The sequence below is a fragment of the Stylophora pistillata genome, chromosome 3, assembly GCF_964205215.1.
Source record: "Stylophora pistillata chromosome 3, jaStyPist1.2, whole genome shotgun sequence".
NCBI lineage: Eukaryota > Metazoa > Cnidaria > Anthozoa > Scleractinia > Pocilloporidae > Stylophora > Stylophora pistillata.
The window spans coordinates 38,030,965-38,052,475 of record NC_142521.1 but is presented as its reverse complement, the minus strand read 5'-3'; the positions used below and the strand labels follow the sequence as shown (position 1 = coordinate 38,052,475).

At 40.2% G+C, this 21,511-nt stretch overlaps 2 pseudogenes across 1 annotated transcript; one reads left to right on the top strand and one right to left on the bottom strand.

Moving 5' to 3' along the window:
- Positions 1-178: 178 nt before the first annotated feature.
- On the bottom strand, positions 179-3,011 carry LOC148735982 (uncharacterized; annotated as a pseudogene).
- An 882-nt stretch (positions 3,012-3,893) lies between these two features.
- LOC148735981 (guanylate-binding protein 6-like) lies at positions 3,894-17,053 on the top strand (annotated as a pseudogene). The gene is made up of 12 exons (XR_015998638.1): positions 3,894-3,929; positions 6,484-6,594; positions 6,835-7,030; positions 7,390-7,540; positions 7,614-7,811; positions 11,730-11,960; positions 12,514-12,740; positions 12,973-13,269; positions 14,317-14,571; positions 15,020-15,142; positions 15,469-15,516; positions 16,787-17,053. The product of XR_015998638.1 is annotated as a guanylate-binding protein 6-like (transcript).
- Positions 17,054-21,511: the final 4,458 nt, after the last annotated feature.

Here is a 21,511-nt window from a genome sequence, read left to right as displayed (position 1 = left end):
ATAACCAAAAACAGTAATTACTACGCGAAAAATTATCACAATAAAAAAAAATTGTCGAGTCCACTGAAAATGTTAAGGAACCAGCGTTGACTTGAAAGGCGAGAGTTGTGCTAAAATTCCCGATCAACGCTGAGACTGAGACCTTTGGTGCCCGCCCAATTTGAAAAAATTCTCTGCATTAATTATAGTTTATTCTTTTTTTGGAGTGAAATTCTTGGCGCTTATTCAAGCCGAAGGGTGCCAGAGAGAACAACTTTGCGCTCCAATATGCTTCTTTGGTAATTCGAAGTTTCTCGATGTTACCTGAATTGTTTACTGTCGCCTGCACTTAATCAATGCATTGGAATGAGAAATCGCTTAAATCATATGGTGTTTTGTTAAAACGTACTGCTACTTCACAGGTCTTTTTCTTAGGAACCATAGCAGACTTGTGGTTGCGAAATCTAGCTCTAAAGTCATTTGTAGTGGAACCAATGTATTGTAGGCGACATTTCTTGCACGAAGCCAAATAAATTATGTTCTTAGAATCACATGAAAGTTTCGATCGCGTCTTGTAACTCTTGCCTGTTTGAAAACTTAAAATGGAATTAGATTCCACCAAGAAGTTGCGACGAAGATCGCATCTTGTTCTATTACATTTAAAACATCCCTTGACCTCAGCAACCCCTTCGCTTTCAATGTTAGGGCCATAACGGGATGGCGCCAACAATTCTTTAAGGTTTTTAGATCTGCGAAAGGATGCTATGATGGAATTTGAAGGAAAAAGCTCTTTTAACTTGGGATCGGATTCCAAAATACCCAGATGTTTTTTAATGATGCGACTTACATCAGGTAAATTTGGATTAAATGTGGTCACAAATGGGAATAATTTCCTCTTAGATTTGGCATGAGTCCTAAGTAGATCACCTCTAGGTATGGTAGAGGCCTTACGAAACTGGTCATCCACTAATTTGGAAGGGTAACCCTGAGTAACCAGATAACCCTTGTATTCGGCTATTCTCTGGGCAAGAAAAGCTTATTCGGAGCAATTTCTTTGTAACCTCGTTTCCACAATGTAAGGAATAGCTTTGAAAACGTGTTTAGGATGAGCACTTGATGGTGGGAGATACAGGTGACTATCAGTTGGCTTTGAGTAAACGTTTTTCCTAATAAAACCCTCGATAAGATGTTGAGTTAAATCTAGCACATGGAGCTCTCGTTGGGAAATAACTAATTCGAATTTTATAGAGGGATACAATGAGTTTATAAATTCAGTAAACTCATGCAGTGCCGGATGGCCTTGTTGCCAGAGATAAAAAAACATCATCACGGTATCGCCACCACAAAGCCGGCTTTATGTGGCCAGAGAACTTAGCCTGAAAATCTATTTCACCCATGGCAAGATCTGCATAACTGCAGGCGTTCTTAGGGCCCATGGCTGTGCCATGAACCTGTAGAAAGAAGTTTTCTCTGAAAACCGAATAATGGCTTTTCAAACAAATTTTAACCGCTTTTAAAATGCAATTAGTGGATGGAAGCTTATTTTCTCTGGCATTTAGTGCCCTCTTCACTGCGGTAAGACCGAGTTGATTATGAATGTTAAGAAACATTGAGACAACATCCCATAAAACAATAGAGTGCCTTCGGGGAAAGGGCCATTCCGATTAAGCTCCTCAATCCTGTTGAGCAGATCGGTGGTGTCTTCAATAAACGATGGTAGTTTACGAGGCAATGGTTGCAAGTAAAATTCAGTGAAGGCCGAGAGATTTTCTATTGCCGTACCGCAGCAAGACGTGATGAGCCTAAGTGGGTATATATATATATATATATATATATATATATATATACTGCAGACAGTGCACACTGTTTCGACCTATGTGGGTCTCATCAGTGCCTGTGTGTCTCATCAGTGCATGTGTGTGTGTTTCTGTGAAGAAAAAAGTTGTCTCCTTAGAAACCACAACCGTTGCGTCAGGGGTTTCAAGCTAAGAAAACTTTTGCAATTTCTAGACTAGGCTATGTACAATAATTGAAACAGTGCAAATATTTGAGACGTATTTCGCTGTCCAGTCATTTTAATTTATCCCGGTTACATTTTCTATCCAACTCCCATTTTTTTCAGACAACCGCAAGAGGTCATTTAACTGATATTTTTATCCTTTCGTGATCACGATTTTGATCTCCGATGATTCTTTGCTTCCGATATCTTTTAAAAAACTATTTTTCTTTTATATTTATTCAGCTACTGGGTAAGATATGGAGAAATATTTCCTGTCGAATAAAGTACGGAGTGATAGGTATTTTATTCAAGAAAATATCGAGATCTTAGTGATGTATCAGTTCGAACCTCGCTCCTAGGGCCTTTTGTGTTTCCCAACCTAGAGAAAAGGCCTTGGGAACGAGGTTTTTAACAGTTCCCCGGAACAATCCCCTGAGAGTCAAATAGGACACAAATGTTTATTCATCTACCGGGCTCAACATTACTTCAACTGCATGTGTTAACGGTAAGTGCACAAAACTAGACAGGAAGGTCGTGTTGCTAAACTTTGTTACCTGAGGCTATTATTTTTAAGTCGTGGGACCAAATTCAGGTGATTATATCTTATTAGACCCTTTGTTGTTTAATATCACTGAGTATTTTTACGAGCTCTGCTGTATTTTGACGAGCCCGTAAGGCGAGTCAAAATACAAATAACGAGTGAAATTACTCAGCAGGGGTATCGAATGGTCGATCTTTGCGAGTATTTGCGAGCATGCAAGCAGTGTGTTTATTTTTGCAAGCACGAGCAGTTGTCAAATTTTTCTTGCGAGCAGCGAGCACTTTAGAAAATACAGATGGCAAGCGGCGAGCACTCTAGTAAAATTCAGATGGCGAGCAGAGGGCACTTCGAGTAGTTTCCGCTCGCCGGAATCTCTCTTTTATTAGTAGGATACATTATTTTGCGTCGAGTAATAGCTAATAATCTGCGGGCTTACACCTCCAAAACAGAACAAAAGGTGTAAAGCTTGGGCGGTTCAACCATTCCCAGCATCTTACAGCCAATTGCAATTGCCCTGCTTGATGCCAAATTATATTACGTCACGTAGCCTGGCGTGAGTCAGTCAGGGTGGATGTTCAAGAACTTCAAAAGCTCTCAAGGAGAGGTATTAGATCCAACGTCCGTGATCTAAAGTTTTCCATCTTTTTCTAACCCGACGCTAAAATGGAAGCTATCTTTTTTTGGTTATATAGTTCTTATATAATGTAAATAATGTGATATTCGGTCTAACAAGTATTTTGGGCTTTGGTACAGATGATCGGCAGACTGGTTTCCCACTGATTGCCTGAAAAAAATTCAACGCAATGAAGCTTTATTCATTTGGAGGCTTCTGGAATCTAACCAATTACAGCCGTACAGATCTGACAAGCTTTAGTACGTAGCTCTGAAGGTCAAACAGTACTGGTAATTGTATTTCTCAAGTATTACTCTACATTTCGTGTTTCATTACGACATGGAAACAGTTTCTAAATGTGTCTCCTCGCTTGGCTAGGCCTCTATTTTTTTTAATCAAAATAATTAAAGCAACATTTCATTTAAGAATTTCCCTGAGCTGGTGAAGCCCAAATGACCGAGGGTTGTTATTAATGTTGTTTTGTTCAATCGGGTTTCATCTGCCATCGTCTGGCATCAAATTATAGTAGTTATTATTACTAGTGGCTAGGAAGCTTCCAAGGTTGAAAAAACCGCTACAAAATGCGATCCGAGTACACTGTTTTAAAATATTTTGACTCCTTCCATTTTATTTTCCCATTGCTTACTAGAGGTACCATGATATGTACAAACCCTGATAATTTGCTCAAATAAATGGGAATTTAGATCATTAACGGTTCTCAAGTAATGTTGTCTCAGTTGGAGATTATGTCAACTCCCGTCATGTCGAACTTCCTCTTTACTATGTCAGAATTTCCGGTAAGTAGATGGTGTTGCAGTCACGTTTTCTTGTTCAAGCGAAGGAAGGTTTAAACACGAAGGCGTGTGATGCAGAACTCTGAGAGTCAAGTCAGCTTGAGCTATAGCTAATCCAAAGCAGTGAACAGCGGGTGCATTCCTCAAAATTGTTTTATTTTTTCATCACAATACAAGAATTTTTATAGATTTGTATTTGCTTTCTTCAATGGAACCTGTCTTCATTTGTGGCGGTAAGTTTGAGATCGAAGAAGGTTGTTCGCACATTACATCATTGCCACCATGCGAGTGGAAGTAAGCGATAGATATCTCATTAGCTCCTTTTGTTCGTCTCCCTGCATTTGTTTCTTTTACCATTGTTACCCCAGAGGCACCTAAGGTACCTCTCCTTTTAGAGCGCGCCTTCGTGTTTAGTCATTGGGTAAAATACCCAGGAAACTGGTCAAAGAAGCAACAATAGGTGGTTTGCAACCAATCTCTAGAGACACAGGTAACAATGGTGAAAGGAACAAAGGCTGATGGACTAGCAAAAGGAGCCAATGAGATATCTATTGTTTACGTCCACCAAAATGGCGGCATTGACGTAACGTGCAAACCACCTATTGAAAGGCTAGCTTCAAGCAATGAAAGCGAATCCGCTGAAGGAAAGAGCAAAACCAGTATTGGCTAGTATTTACAGAAATTAAATCTTTTGAATACTCCAAAACAGTTGCTGACGCCATAGATAAGAATGTTTCAACCTTTTGGGGAAAGATTTCCGTGTCACCCCATACTTCATTATGCACCCAATTCTTGGATCAAAAGAAAACAGAAGCAAAACAACAGATTACCTTTGGGACTTCGGCTCTGTTTTTGATTGGTAGGGGGTTCTACGGAGATCTTTCCTCTTTTTGCTTTAACCACATGATAGCTGATTTATCATTTATATATGTATAAAAAATGACTACAAAGTAGGATTAACAAAATTTCGAGCAATCGAGCACATGTTTAAGAAAATGCGAGCATGCGAGCACTTGCAAAAATTTTGCGAGCACGAGCAAGCCAGCACCCGTATAATTTTTGCGAGCAATTCGAGCAAAGGCCAAATTTTTCGAGCACTTTTAAATTGAATGAGACCATTCGATACCCCTAATACTCCATCGATGACCGTTGCTAATGAAACATTCCTAACGGTATGTATGTCTTTTTCAAAATTTCCTTTGCACTAAATTAACTTTTAAGAACAGCTTTCGCTCGTTTTACTCTCGCTTCTGATTCACTTTGTCGATTCGTTGCGTTGTCGAGATTTGATGAGCGAGATCAATTTAGTTTTTCTTCAGCTAGTGTGAGTCTTCAACTTGTGTAGACTTCGGTCCGCAGGGTTAAATTACCAGACGATGGCTTTCAATCGTGGCCCTATTTCTCGCTGATGCTCTCTCTGTTTGAAAGAATCGAGTTGATCAGTAGAGGTAACTTGATCGACTTTCCGTAATCAAATTACAACAGAAAGCGACAGGGTATCGCAGCTAAGCATGAAACGAGTGTTAAGAATAAGCCAGGCCGTTGGTCGCCAAGCTAGATTGGATACACATGTCGATTTCAACAGCAAAATACTCGCAAGCTACGATCATTTAAGAAAAATCTTCCTGGGAAAGATAAATTTCGAGGAGCGATTCTTTCCTTCTCTGCGCACTTCCGGGTTACTTTCTTAAGCTGTTCCTTTAAAGTTTGTTGTCATCTCATCATAAAAAGTATTCAAGTTACCCGAGCTTGTACTGTGTTGGTGAAAAAAACAGAGGAATGTTTATTGTTTTTCTTCATCGGATTTTAGAGTGACTGAAGTGTCTCAGCAGTTAACACCGAAACCGTTAATTCAGTAAACCAAACTGAGAATTTTCTCTGAAAGGAAGCACCGAAGGGAACAATGAATGTAAGTCAGTTTCAATAATTCTTACTTGACTTTGTTGGATAAGTGTACAATAGCATTTTTAAGAATATGAATGGAGAAAAATTAAAAAATCTGATCGGTCTGAAAAGACTGCTGCTCCTATGTTAAACGGGTGAAAAATATGTGTCACGGATGCAAATTACAGATTACACGTTTTCAACGTGTTACGTTTGAACTAATAAACAATGTAATCTGTTTCAAACATCAATCGAATGACTTGAAACAAAGTGAAAAGCATGCACTGTCTAAATTGTACTCGTTCTAATTTTTTTTGCTATGTACAATTATTATTGCAAATTTTCAGACTGCGGGTTGAACCACGGGCTCAGAAAAGTTACTGCTTACTTTTACTAGATCGTGTGACTATCAGTTATTATGTACCACGTAGACACCTGATTTATTCAGGGGAAAGTAAATAGACAACCACTAAATAATTGCTTACCTCTATATCACTGGTACTATGTTTATCATCTCATTACATTTGTGGTGATAACATCTTGCTTGTTCAGTAGAGAGAAAGTGGCCCTATACAAATTTCGTTATTTCTCCCCTTCACTCCTTCACTCCTTTGTTCCTCTAACTTTTGAGTCAGGTAACCGTTTAAATATTCACTTAATACTCTAATAATAGTCTTGGCGACAACAACATCAGATCGAAAATGAAGACGAGGCGTTAGCCAAGGCACTTGAGCTTTCTCGTTTGGAGCCACAAGGGAGCCAAGGAGCACAGAGAAGATCAACAGTTAAGCTGTGTCAGACCGAATTTAAACGAACAGCTCAAGCTTCTGGTCCAGATTTCATGAGTACGTTGACGTCAGTCTCTATGCTTTCTATGAACCTCCACAAGATTAATTTCCAAAATGTTACCATTACTGCTTTATACTTAAGTTTCCAATGATCGCACCAAATAAGTAGACTTTGATCCTCTAGTTTTGACAAAGCAAATTTGAGGGGGAAGAGAATTTGTTTTGTATAAGTGTAGCAAAGTTTTTTCTCTAAAATTTTGTACTCAAAAGGGAAAAGAGGGTCGCAAGCTGGATCCAGGAGGGCAACTCCACTTTGCCTACCAAACAACTGTAAATGGGATTCGAGTTCAGGCAAATGCATCCAGACAGGGCAAAGGCGAACCTCCCTGTATGTGTTGGATGAAGCACTTGAAAACCTCCGGAGGATTAGAGGTAAACTGTAAACTTATTCATCACACTTTTTGACCCCAATGGTCAACGTGGGTGATATCATTAAAAAAAATGTTTTTCCCTACTTCGTCAAACGTGAATTTTTTTTTTCGCTTGAGTTTTCAACCAAAAATTAATCAAAGGCTGGGTCGCAAAATGAAACCCGTCATTCGTTCTTTAGCTTTTGCATTGTTCATTGTACGCATGAATGAAATGAAGTGAAAACATGGATACAATCGCCTGATACAATCTGTGTTCTTTAAATGAGGAGACCCACAGACTTATGGAATCTAAATTTTTGTTCATTAGGGTTTATAGCAGTCTGGTCCTATGTATAATTCTTGTGATCAATGATCATCTAGGTCCAGTATGTGTGGTGTCTATAGCCGGGCCATACAGGGAAGGAAAGTCATTTGTGCTCAGCGAGGCGTTCAATCAACCACAAGTTTTCCCTCTTGGGCATCACATGGAAGCGGAAACCATGGGAATCTGGTCGTGGATTGTGGCGGAAAAGTTCAGGGTGTGCAGAATTTTTATTTTAATTTTACTTTGTTATTTATGATATCTATCTTGGCGACGTATGGAGATTTAATTGAGATATTTTTTATAAAGATGCTAAAGGCCAGGAATTCACAGTAGTGGTGCTAGCTTCTGAGGGAATTGATGCCGCAAATGGGCAAGGACTTGATGATAACCAGATCTTCACTTTAACGGTCTTGCTAGCCTCAGTTTTGATCTACAATCCACAAGGCGTTCCAACCAGACGTGATCTTGAGGGACTAGAGTATCCTTTTAAATACAGTAACAACACTGAACATGTTGTTTAATTTAAAATTACCAGTTATTAAATCATTGGTGAAGAGGGAGAGATAGTCAATTGAATAAAGTTAATTTGAGTTTTTAAAGTAGAAATTCAAAAAGCTTCTTGCATACACCAAGAATCAGTACTATCAGAATTACGCATACCAGGATCCGTGGAAGTAATTCTGTTACGGGTAAATTCTACATCCTAGTACATCATCACAATATTTGTGGCCAGCATAAAAATACACTTCACGGCCTTTTTGAAAGCGTCAATGTCATGAATAGACTTCATTTGGTTTTTCAGGACATTCCACCGAATTCTTGACTTGTATGAACACGATTTCTTGACCATAGCGGTCTTAGGCTTTGCTAACGTCAAAGTCATTTTCCTCTTGAGATCATAGCTATTTTTAAAATACTTTTCAAAAAGACCATAGGACATGGTAAAAGATGATAATAAGCCTGATGTGCTAAAATTAATAATCGTTTCTCATAAATTATCTCCAAAGTGTTCCATTTTGCTTTGGCAAGAACCGCCTTGCTTTTTAAATATTATTTTTGCCGCTCTGACATGTATAGATTCTAGGTTTAAGAAAAGTACTTGACAACAAGAGCCCAAAGTTAACATATACCCTGCGTAACAGAGAGCAAAATAGTCCTAAAGCAGAAATGAACTCTCGCCTGTTTAAGTAAGAAGTACAATGATTTTAGTAAGTTCAACTTCTGCGTAAACGACTTCGCTAGTTCGGATACATGATAATGCCTTTAAGAGCTTTGTCTATCAGGACACCTAAGCCTCTTGGAGAAACATCCCCCTCGATAACATAATTACCCGTTTTAACTGCTTTTATTGGCCCAGTCAGTTGACTACATCCAGTGAGCAGTCTTTACTCCGTCTTAATAGGATGGGGGTGAGACAGTTCTCACAACACCATGTATATAACCGTGCAAGGACTTCATTATATTTAGCTTAGAAGCCACCAGATCATAACTCGGAGCCGAGACAAATGGTAGCATCGTCCGCGTACATGTGTAGCTGTAAGTCGCCATCTATTCACTCGGTGATATTGGGCAGGTCATTACAAAAGAGGGAAAACAGAGGGGGGCCAAGCACAGAGCCCTGTGGTACACCAAACGTGAGCGACAGAGCTAGAGATTGACATCCATTAACCGTTGCCACTTGCGTTCTTCCCGAGAGATAATCCCTTATCCAACACCATACGTCCTCGGCTACATCAAGACTCTGAAGTTGCCAGAGCAGGATGGAATGGGAAATCGCACCGAATGCCTTACGAAAATCTACGAAAACCACACCCACAACGTGTCCTCCGTCCAGTGCTCGTCTCCAGTCCTCCGTTATCTTCACTAGCACCAGTTCGGTGGAATGACTTTTTTTGAACACCCACTGGTGAGGGTTCCTGAGTCCCTGTCCAGTGACGTGCGTCGTAACCGTTGACGCCACCATAGACTTCATCAATTTTCCTGGCAGGAAAAAAATATTTCAGAGAGCTGAAATATTTGCAGCCTTCCATGTAGCCGATAAAGTGTTGCAGGCGGCACTTTTACTAAACACATACAACAAAGATGGAAGAATTGAATCGCCAGCGCAATTTAATAGCTTCGGTTTACACTGTCTGGTCCTGAGGCTTTATCGGGTCTCAACTTAGCCATCGAGCTAACAATCTTCTCATACGATAAATTTATGCTCCTAACACAAGGTGTGACGATAGAAATCAACTTGACTCAAAGTGAAGGCACTTTGAGTCAAGTTGATATTTGGCAATTCGTTTTCTAATTTTTCGCCAGTAGTTGAGAAACACTCGTTTAGTGTGTTCGCCTTGTCCAGGTCGGAGGTAACGACTCTACCATCCGCATTTCTCATCCCCAGTATCGGGGCAATTGATTCGCTGTTGGTCGCATTTTTTACCAATCTCCAGTATGATTTACAATCCCTCACTTCATTAAACAGTTCCAAGTAGTACTTGCTCTTAGAGAGTCTCACTTCCTTGGTCACTCTATTCCGCAACTCCCGATACTCAGCCCACATATTTGGATAACCCAGACGTGGTGCCCTTTTAAGCAATTTGAAACGTTTGTACCTCGGTACCTTGGATAACACCTCAAATGAGGCATTTGAGGTGTTATCCAAGGTACCGAGATGCTCCTGATTTTAACTTCACTGTAAGGCGCATGCAACTGACAGATATCATTGAATATGTGTATACTTCCAATAGAAATTGTCCGTATCATTGAACACGGAGCAGACTGACCAAGGTGCATTCTCGATATTCCCTCACAAAATCTACGTTGTCGAGTCTCTTGAAAGGTGCGGGCTTTGACTAATTTTTTAGGCGGCATTTTTATCTTAGACCATATTGTGGCAAGAAACAGTTTATGATCTGAGACTCTTAACTCAATTGTTTTGATAACTCCTTTGATGATCACCGGCTTACTGGTAATAACCAAGTCAATCAGGGTTTGTGTGTCACTTGTAACTCTTATTGGCTCGTTCCTATCGTTTATTACGCTGTAGCTAAATTACTGCAACATGTCTTGTAATTTCCTACCGGCATATGATGAAACACCCTCGTAGTTACCAAAATGGTCCGAATTGAAATTCCCGACGAGAATCGCATTCCTATGCCTAAGCCACACTCTCTCAAGACAATCATGAAATCTGCTGTAGGACTTGAAATAAGAAGGAGGTCGACAACAATTACCGAAGATCAACGCAAACGAATTAAGCATAATTTTGATCCAAATTCATTCAATATGGGGACACTCCAGGGATTTGAGCCTTGAATAAAAAATATGGCTCGCAGTGTAAATCAAACAGCCACCTCCATCCTGTCCCGTATTTCTGTCCCTTCTGACAGTCTTATAGTTACGTATGATGCACGATCCTAAAATATATTAACTTCATATATTCATTGCACTCTTATAGTTATCCACATGTATTTACTTGACCGATATGCTCTCGTCTAAGAAGGTTTCAGTCATTGCTAAAATGTCAAAGCGGCACACTTTAAGTAGTAGTTTGACGTAATCAATCTTATTTCTCAAGCTTCGACCATTCAATTGTGCTATACTGCAATTATTCGAACCACGGTTGATTTCACCCGCAAAGTGCAGTAAATAATCTTCTCCTTCCGTAGATATAGGAGTCGGGCTTTTTCCGCAAGAACTTGCTTCAAGCCTTTCTTATACGAAAAATTGAGCATTTTGTCTTCTTTTCTTAATTAAATATCGGACAACTCGTTCACGAAGACTATCAGCATCATAATCTTCCCTGTCTTATGAAATGTTCCCTAAACAGCTCGCAAATTTTTTCTTAGAGCATCCGGTCTGTGCTGCTCATTACTTCCGTTTCACTCGGTTTTGGAAGCCCAGGACTTCTCATTTCGCCAGGTGTTTGTGCTTTGTTGGGTGTTTTCATTCCTAGCACTCTCCATCAAACTCCGCCAGTCTGTTTTCTTGCGCTTTCGCGATTTATCTACATGTCAATAAAATAAACTTAAAATTTCGGTTGTCAATTTCAACTCTTTTTACACTCAATTTTAAATCTCTGCTCTGTTTGGGTTAAATTGACTTGTTCTCAGCCAATAAGCTACTAAAATTATTACTAGCATATTATTAAATCAGGTATCACTGTTTGATCACCCTTTACTTTGAAAAAATTTTCCTTTTCCGATCATAATGGCGATGAGTTCATCATAAACTGAAATATAGAAAGCATTTTTGATAAAAGAATGGGAATACGCTCGTTTTGGTTGTGCTATGATCAAGAGTGATTGAAAGCACTCGAGGATCAGGCCAAACTGAGTACATATACTGTAGGTTACTGATGTTTTATTTTATACATGTAGTCTAGATATGTATTTTTCTTTAACAAGTGAAGTTTCATTGTGAAACTAACTCAACGTATTGAGATGCGATCAACAACAAGGCAGGAGACCAGAAGAAGTCATCGTGACTCAGAGTATTTCCATAAGACCTTTCCTTTCTTTATTTGGTTACTTAGGGACGTTACTCAAGCCATTCCAAGAGACTGCAGCAACATTAAGGACTACTTTCTGAAAAAGGTAATTTGGTGCTTAATTCCTGAACGAAATATTAAATATAGTCAGCAGTTCGGAGGGCTAAAATAGTACACGAGTCTCTCCAATTTTTTCACAATGGTCACTGAATCATTTAACTCTCCCCAGTCACGGAATCGGTGGCAAAAATCCTTTCTTATGAAAGGTGGTTTCTTCTATAAAAGCTTTCATAAATCCTTGCTCTATATTGGAAAATGTTCTTACCTATAATTTTATAATTTTACCGGTATAATTTTATTTTTCCTCAAGAAATATGGCTGATCTATAATAAAAATGATAGTAATAATGATGATAATAACACCAATTCTACAGCGCGTATACATTGTTGCTGTAGTCTAGTGGCCCTCTAGTTAACGAGTCAGATCGGGAGGCTAAGTTCTAGCACTAGTTAGGCCATGTGACTTTTGTTTTGTCCAGGGCAAGAAACTTTACTCTCATAGTTTTTTTCTCAACTCGGGAATACAAATGGTTGAATGTCGGGAAAATTAGGCATCCTATCAGAAGGGTATATTGACATTGAAGCAATTTCCAAAACGTTAACTGGATAACCAGTTGGAAGAATTCAGGTTAGCTACATGTCATAAGGAAGTATATAAAGTTGTCTGAAAGCATTTTGAGCTTCTTTCCCGGTTTTGAAGCATTCACTCTACCTTCTCCCACGGTCGACCCCGAGGCGTTAAAAAGTATCAATGACAACAAAAGTCTTATTGATCCTTTGTTCATCAGTGGGTTGGAAGATTTCAAACGTTTGGTAGAGCGAACTCTGCTCCCCAAAAACAGCGTTAACGATGGAGAACTTGTCAATGGAGAAGGTAAGGAAAAGCGTACTTACTGTGCATCTTTTGTTACAATTTACAGATCCATCGTGACTTAGAGCTGAAACAGCTCCTCTCTTAAAGTAACAATGGCATATTCTCACCCTAAACTGAACAAAAGCTTGAATGGTGGCTTTTTTACAAATTTAATCAAAAGTGGACCACGGCTTTACTCTTTACTCACAAAACATGTAAGCGCAAGTACAAATTAAAAGTTCTTTTCAATCAGGCCTTGCGGCGCTGGTATAGCTCTACGTCCAATCCATCTACACCCCTGGTATGGTCCCGAATGTTCAGAACGCCTGGGATCAGTTTGTGGAGACGAAATGTGCTGACGCAATTAAAGATGCGCTTAATGCTTATGAAGCCACCATGGTATTACAACTAAAGGATAAGCTGCCGTGTGACAATGATCGACTGCGAAATGGTCTTGCAATGGAGTTGGAGAACAGCCAAGCCCATTTTGTGGGGGAGTACGAAGGATATATCCACCAACACGATTGAGAAGTTTTGGAAAAACTTGAAGGTTAGGTATTTATTCTGTTTGTGATGGAAATACGTCTGATAGTATTTCCCAATATTGTTTGTGCTATCTATAACCCGGACTAACATCTTTTACAATCAACATATGAAAAAAGGATGAGAAAGGAGTTTTTTTTATCATTTGTATTTAGTGTTATCTAAGGTGCAAAGCTTAGGAAAAAATTATGTCACGGAAAGTTAAAGGAAATCCTAAATCAAACTGTTCATTGAACTATTTCTTTTGTAGGTTAATGTTCTCAAAAAAGAAAGGAAAACTTTGAGTTTGAATTTACAAGACATATTGCGACATTCTCATGTCATCTTCAGTTGCAAATGAGCTTTTAACGGTTGTACAGTTCAATTTATATTAAGGTACGCTACAAATTACGTGTCAGGGCTTACATTGCAATTTGAATATTAAATACGCGAAAAATGTAAATAGCGCGCGCTTGACTAGATAAAAAAAAAATAATGATAATAATAAAACAAAAGACCAAGGAATAACATAATTAAAAGGAAAGATTCTAGATGCTTCAATTGCTGATTAAGAATGGTTTTTTCCCACTTAATTTGCAATGCCTCTTTGATCTTAATTTGGTATTTTGAAGCGGCAGAATCTAAGATCGTGAAACATTCTGTATCATAAGAGTCAAGACAGGCCCTTGATGAATGCAATTATATTCAAATTGCAACGTAAGCCCTGACACGTAATTTGTAACGTACCTGAATATAAATTTCAATGTACAACCGTTAAAAGCTCATTTGCAACTGAAGATGACATGAGCCAAAATGTCGAAAAATGCCTTGTAAATTCAAACTCAAAGCTGTCGTTACTTTTCTGAGACTTATTGTCACTCTGCTGTCTTTACGTCTTTTAGGACTGATAATGTTCTTATAAGGAGAGAAGAGCTAACATTCTTTCCAACTCATGCCCGCGTTAATTTACGCTTTTTCCCAATAAAACAGGTTCTAGACGTTCAAGAAAGTATCTCACGTAATTGTCTCACTTCCCAGTTTAATTTTCCGTTCTATACCGTTGTACTCGATTGAGGAATCATTGAATGAAAGGTTTCAATTATGGCAAGAGAAGAATGCAAAAATGACCAGAGAATTCTGCACCAACTTGCTCGCAATGCTCAAAAAGCAGCACCTGGACCCAGTACTACAGCAATTACAAAGGAAAGAAGGAGCCAAGCTTTCTTTTCATGAGATTATTTAAAAATATAACCTTATTAAGGATGACTACCACAAGTCTGCCATCGCTGCAAAAGACGAAATTGAAGCGGTGTTTTTTGAGTTTCACCCAGTAAGTAAAATTCAGGGCTTCACCGGTTTTCTTGTAAAAGTCAACATGCATCTACTGTTTGGTTCCTGGTTTTCATTGCACAGTTTGGTAGCACAGTTCACGGGTCGTGTTCCACGTGATTGCTTGGTAGGCGTCAATTGTACAGGCTCTGCAATGGAGTTTTCTGTATAGTTAAACTTCTGAAATCCATCTGTTTTATGTTAAGAGGTAAATATGTCTTTCGATTAGTATTTATTTGTATATTATCATTTCTTCATTCTATATCATATAAATTTATTACGCTGGTTAACAAGCAGATGAAGAGAACAAAAACATTGACGCGAGTTCTTTCTGATTTTGACTGATTATATCCGAAGAGAAAAATCTTACCTTTGATGTTAAGTTTCTTTTGATTTGTTTTTGAACATTTTTTTCTTAATTGTGAGCTTGTCCACTGTCTTTTTTTTAGGCACTGATGAAAGAGCAAGAGCAATACCTTAGTCAGTTGAAACTACTGAAAGACTACGATGAAAGCTTGACCGAAGAATTGGCTGCAAGAGCTTTTCAAGAGCAGGAAAAGCAAAAGCTCGAGGTAATACTCGTATCATGCTTTGATATTTCCAGATTTCCACATTACGCAGCTAATAATTATCACGAAATGCTTATTCGAGATAACACTAGAGTAAAAGTTTTTCAGCAACATAGTAACTGCATCTTCTTTCCTTCTCCCTGTGTTCAGAAGAACTAACAGATCAAGAAGCGGGAATTTTAAAAACTTTTTGACCAACTAGGGCAGGCGTATTTCTATTGATCTGGCGCATTCTTTTACCATTTATAAAGCAAGCATTTGCATGATTATTTGATAAAACAGAATATGAAAATAATTTAATTTTTTTTCACCATTTTCGAACACCGCAGGAACAGCAACAGCGTTTGCTCCAAGAGAATCGTGAGGTTAAGAGAGAGGTAAGAAAGACGTTAACATTTCTTTTTGCATGTTTATGTAGGCGTGTCAAAAGCAAGATATACCAAATGTACTTCAGTTCATCACATCAATCAAAACTTGATTGCTTGATCCTTCAGTTTATTTCCCAGTGTTTTTTCCCTTCTTTTCTCATGGAAGCAAGAAAGTGGCGTCAGAAAACAACGAGCTAGCTCGGAAAACTAACTTATAACCTTTCGCAAGCAAACTGCGACCGATGCAATACGGGAAGATTTTGCAATTGTAAGCAAGGAACTTTGCAGCACCATACTTGTGTACCATGCGTGAGCTAATTAAAGCAGGGACGCTAGACTTCAAAATGGCTGCCCCGTGTTTTGCAATTTTACGTAGGAAGTGATGCACACGATCGAAAAAAAAGTTTCAATTCTGAGTTTGGCGTAATACTTTTCAAAGGAAAGATATGAGATTTTGCTAATTTAATTAAATATATCTGTTTAATTCCAGTGGAAACTGGCCGCTTATCTCAAAACGAGGAGGAAATATATAACAGAGTGGTTTTAACATCAAAAAGATTATTTACAACAGAATTCGAAAGAACCTAAGTAATTAAACTAAAACAAATATTCGCCTAAGGTTCAGTGAATATTGTTTAATAATATCGACTTCGTCCCGGAGATTATTTAAGAATATTCACCGTAGATGATTGAGCAGGAGGCCGTAGCCCCCCCCCCCCCCTCCAGCCCCCTCAAACAACAATTTGATGGGGCGCAGCCCCAACCCCCACGTTTTGGTGCCGAAAGTATCGTCAACACAGCATGGAAATTGGCAATATACTGATTTAATCTCGTGATCTTTTCAAAAATCCTTACATTAGCATCGCGCTTAGTGAAATATGTTGTAAAAGGTTTTTTTGAACAGCTACGGCCTGTGGTGGAATAGCTTATCAATTGCAGCAATGACAGCGCGACTAGGAATTAGGCAGGGTTTGATTAAATCTGTGGCTACCCAATCGAATGCTAAGCTGAATTATTTTAGGATGAGCCGGAAAAAAAGAAAGTAAGTCACAAATTGATTACGGACACATTCGAAACTGTAAACATTGTAAGGACGTTTGTTTGTAGCGACGAACCACGCAAAGGGCATTTTGAAAAAAAGGTAATCCCCTTCCCCCACACGTTTCAAAACGCTCCACCGCCTCTCTGTTCATTTCGCCTGCGACGAATAATTTTTAAGTGTTAACCATTTTAGTTGAGGTGCGCCGTTGTTGAAATGATAGTACATTTGTTTGTACAGATGAAAATTTTAAGTGAAAGGCAAAAGGAGGAGAGAGAGAATTTCCGCGAGCAGATGGACAATGACCTTCGAGCCCAGAGAGAACAGATGGACAACATGATGGAGGCAAACATGCAACAAGCACAGAAAGAAAGAGAGCAGTTTATGCAAGAAAACCAGGAACTCAGAAACCAGTTCCTGGACATGCAGAAAATCAACGAGGAAAACATAAAGATGATAAAGAAGCTGGCTCACTTGGTTGAAATGCAACAGGAAGAGAAGATTTAATTATCCACAGCCTCCCATGAGGTAAACAAAGATGCTTTATCTGCTAGACACAGAGATGCCTCAAAGCAAAGTAAAAATACACAAAGATACTTGGAAGTCGATCAAAAGGCATCTAGATAATATGAAACAAGGTGAAGATATTATCTGTAATAAATCGTGAATGTATATCAAAAATCACGTCTGGTTTAATCAACAGAAAAAAAGAACAATGATCAAGCTTACAAGTACATGTGTTCTGTTGCGTCCCTTGGGATATCCGATTACCTCATGGTATGCAGGTGCAACGACTATGTCATGAGTATAACATTCTTCCCATCAAGACTTTTGTGTATCAACTCAAAACAAAACTCTTAATCTTAAATGTTCTTGATGTTCCTATGAATGTTCTCAAAATTCCTATTTCAGTCAACACCCTAATTTTACGAACAACTGTAACCAAACTAATTAAAAAAAACTTAGAGTTTGAAATCCTTAAAACGTTCTGTTCTGCGTCTATTTCTAATTGGGCATGGTGATCCGGCCTTAGGTGTTTTAGGGGTTGAGCTCTCGTCTGATTGGTGTTGTGGGTTGACTGGTCCTGGAGATGTCGATTCTTGGTTTTGTTCAGAGGCACTAGGATCCTTTCGCAGGTGATCTTGGTGACTATGAACTATCCGACCATCCTGCAACTCTACTAAAGCTGACACAGGACCTGTCGAGCTCACTACGGTTCCTTTCTGCCACGACTTGGGGGAGCTGAAATACTTTACAAACACAGGATCGCTGGTATCCAGGTCCCTTTCTTTGGCGTGGTAGTCGTGTGCATCTTTCTGGTTCCCTTGTTTCAGCCTCCCTTGCCTGGCAGTGTTTGGCAACAGTAAGTCTAGTCTTGTCCTTAACTTTCTTTTCATGAGTAGCTGAGCTGGAGCAACTCCTGTTGTTGTGTGCGGTGTTATTACGATACGTTAATAGGAATCGTGACACTTTGGCGTACATGCTCTCTCCTTCCGTCCTTTCTGCTCCCTCTTTAAATACTCTGACTGCTCGCTCCACCTGTCCATTTAAGCTGGATGGTACGGGGCAGTCCTGGTGTGTTTGATACCGTTCTTAGCAAAGAATTCCTCCAGTTCTGCACTTGTGAAGTTTGGGCCGTTATCGCTCACTATGGTTTCTGGGAGCCCATAAATTGCGAAGATTTCCTTCAACTTCACGATGGTGGCTGCTGATGTAGTTGACTGCATGATGTGATCTACTTTGAATATGCATCTATCACCACCAGATACATGTAACTTTGTAAGGTCCGGCATAGTCTATATGCACTCTAGACCAAGGTTGACCAGCTAGGCCACTCCAATAGGTGGAGAGGGGCGTCCGCAGGAGCTTTCTGGTGAAGTTGGCACTGCGAACAACTCTGCACCTCACTTTCCAGTTCGCGGTCCATGTTCGGCCACCAGACGTAGCTACGTGCGAGTGCTTTCATTCTCGAAATTCCCGGATGGGCATTATGAAGCTCAGCTATGACTCGGGCCTGTCCTTGTGGTGGCACTGTCACCCTGCTGCCCCACAGAATACATCCATCTTCTATGGTTAACTCGGCTTTTCGGCTCGAATATTGGTGACGCTCTACGTCTGGGCACTAGGTTGGCCATCCCCTAAGTGTGAACTGGTACACTCTTGATAAAACTCGATCGAGCCTTCTCCATTCCCGGATGTGCCACGCATTGACTGGGGTCTGTTCTAGATGCTCCAACAGCAACACTGTCTCTCCTGCTATCGGAACAGACTCAGGCATTTCGGACAAGGGAAGGCGACTTAATGCATCCGCTTTCCCTACTTTATACGCAGTCTTGTATTCATACGCTACCAGTGTAAGTGCCCACCGCTGAACACTTGGGGCGGCTTGATGTGGAACTCCCTTCTCTTCATTAAAGAGTCCTTCCAGTGGCTTGTCGTTAGTCTGTATGGTGAACTTATGTCTGTACAAGAACTGATTGAACTTCTTCACTCCGAAGATGATGGCTAAGGCCTCCTTTTCGATGGTGGAGTATTTGCATTCAGCTTCATTCAGCGATCTTGAAACACAACCGATAGGACGCTCCGTTCCATTGGTTATCCGGTGATATCAGTTCCAGATCTGGTTGGAAGGGAACTAGGAGCTCTGCAGACTGTAGGCGTTTCTTAGCTGTCTCGAATGCCTTCTGTTGTTCACTCTTCCAACACCATGCCATGCCCTGTCTTACCAACTTGTGAAGTGGTTGGAGGACTGTGGCAATGTCTGGCAGGAACCGATGGTAATTCAACATTCCAAGGAATGCACGTAGCTGTGTAACGTTTCCGGGTGCTGGGGCGTTCTGTATGGCTTCTACCTTAGCTGCTACAGGCTTGATACCCCTCCCGTTGATCACATAACCAGAATACGTGACTTCCGGCACCATAAAGAAACACTTTTCCCGTCTCAGCCTTAGCCCAGCTGTGGACAACTTCTTAAGTACTGCTTCTAACTTAGCCATATGATCGTTGTCGTCTTTGCCACTGATGAGTATGTCATCCATCCGCACAATGACCTGTGGGATACCTTGCAACAGGTTTTCCATCGTCCTCTGGAAAACTCCCGTTGCAGAGGCAACTCTAAATGGCAGCCTGTTTTACTGGAGCAGGATTTTATGGGTATTAATGGTTGTAAACTTCCGAGACTCTTCTTCCAAAGTCATTTGTTTATATGCTTGAGACAAGTCTAACTTCGTGAGATTTTCACCCCCCTCCTAGAGTTGCCAGGAGATCCTCTGTTTTGGGTTTTAGATAATTATCCAGTTTGGACACCTAGCCATGGTTCCCAGCATACTTAGTAGAGGGGAGTACTAACTATGCTGGTACGCGAAGGCATCTCATTAAAATCCACGTTGGACTTTGATGAGTACGGCACTGATCTGGCTTTCACGTACTTTGGTTCCGCGTCAGGCTCTACGTAAATCTGTGCCTTGACTTCTTTGAGTGTGCCTCGTCCTTCAGCAAATACATCAGAATATTTTGTGAGGAGGTCGTCCAATGATGATCGGGGTTTCTGACCTGACGTGTATAATATCTTGTTCCAATCTAAGCGAATGCTTTGTAGCCAAGCAGATTCGGTCCACTACCTTTCACTATGATTGCTCTTAATTAATTTATGCTGTTGATCTCCATATTCAACAGGAATTACAACTGCTCCGACGCCTGGTATCTGTTCGCCTGTATGCGTACGAAGCACAGTTCCGTTTTCTCGAGTGGACCTAACGCGTCACGCAATCTTCCATAAGTGTTTTCACTTAATATCGTTTCCGACGCGCCGGTGTCGATTTCCATCATGGTTTCCGTCCGACCGAGTTCAATTTCCGCTTTGAAAGATTTTTTCTGTTCGCCAGATAAGTAGTACATGGAATAGACATCATCTTCGTCACTCCCTTGGACAAAGTTCGTTTTCTGTTTTCCATCGTTTTGCCGGCGTTTACTTTGGTCTTGCCATCTTTGCGGTTTGTTCTTACTTCTACAAACTTTCGCCATATGTCCCTTTCGTTGACATTTGTAACATACTTCATATTTGAAGATACATTTTGCGGGATCGTGGCCTGCACCACATCGATGAAATTCCGTTTTCTTCTCGACGTTCCGAGGTCTTGTGCTATCCCTTACTTCGTTAATATTATTGCCCTTTAGGGGGCTGGTCGTTTTTCCGCCTAAATCGATTAGATTCCTCGACGCCATCTCATGAGCCAAAGCTATTTCCACGGCTTGCTTCAACGAGATATCCCTTTCCGCTAACAGTCTTCGTTGAATGCAGTCATAACTGATAGCACAAACAGTCTATCTCGCAGCATGTCCTCGAGCGCTGTTCCAAACTGGCAATGTTCTGATAGCCTGCGAAGTCCAGCGACGAATTCCACCACAGTTTCTCCCTCGCTGCGGCTTCTGCTGTGAAATTTAAAACGTTCCACGATGACGATCGGCTTCTAAAGCCGTGTAGTTTTTTTTTTTGCATCCGATTCGCTCGGCTTCTTAGGTTGTAGCAGGTCTTGAAGTAATCCATACGTTTTGCTTCCTCAAGCGTTCAGCAGGATTGCCCTTTATTTCTTTCCGTCTTTGATTTCGTTTGCTTCGAAATACTGGTCCAGGCGTTCTGCGTATTGAGTCTAGGATTCCACCGAATCGCGAAATTCTCCCACGTTCCCGTAGGTTGCCATTTGTTCCAAGTATCCTCGTCGCCAATGAAATAAATCGTGAATGTATATTATAGATCACGTCTGGTTTAATCAACAGAAAAAAGAACAATGATTAAGCTTACAAGTACATGTGTTCTGTTGCGTCCCTTGGGATATCCGATTACCTCATGGTATGCACGTGGAACGATTTTGTCATGAGCATAACATTACCTTCGATCAATTAGTGCTTGATCTCAATGTCACAGAAGAAAACGATTTATTTGCTGTAAGTTGGTCACTGCTTGCT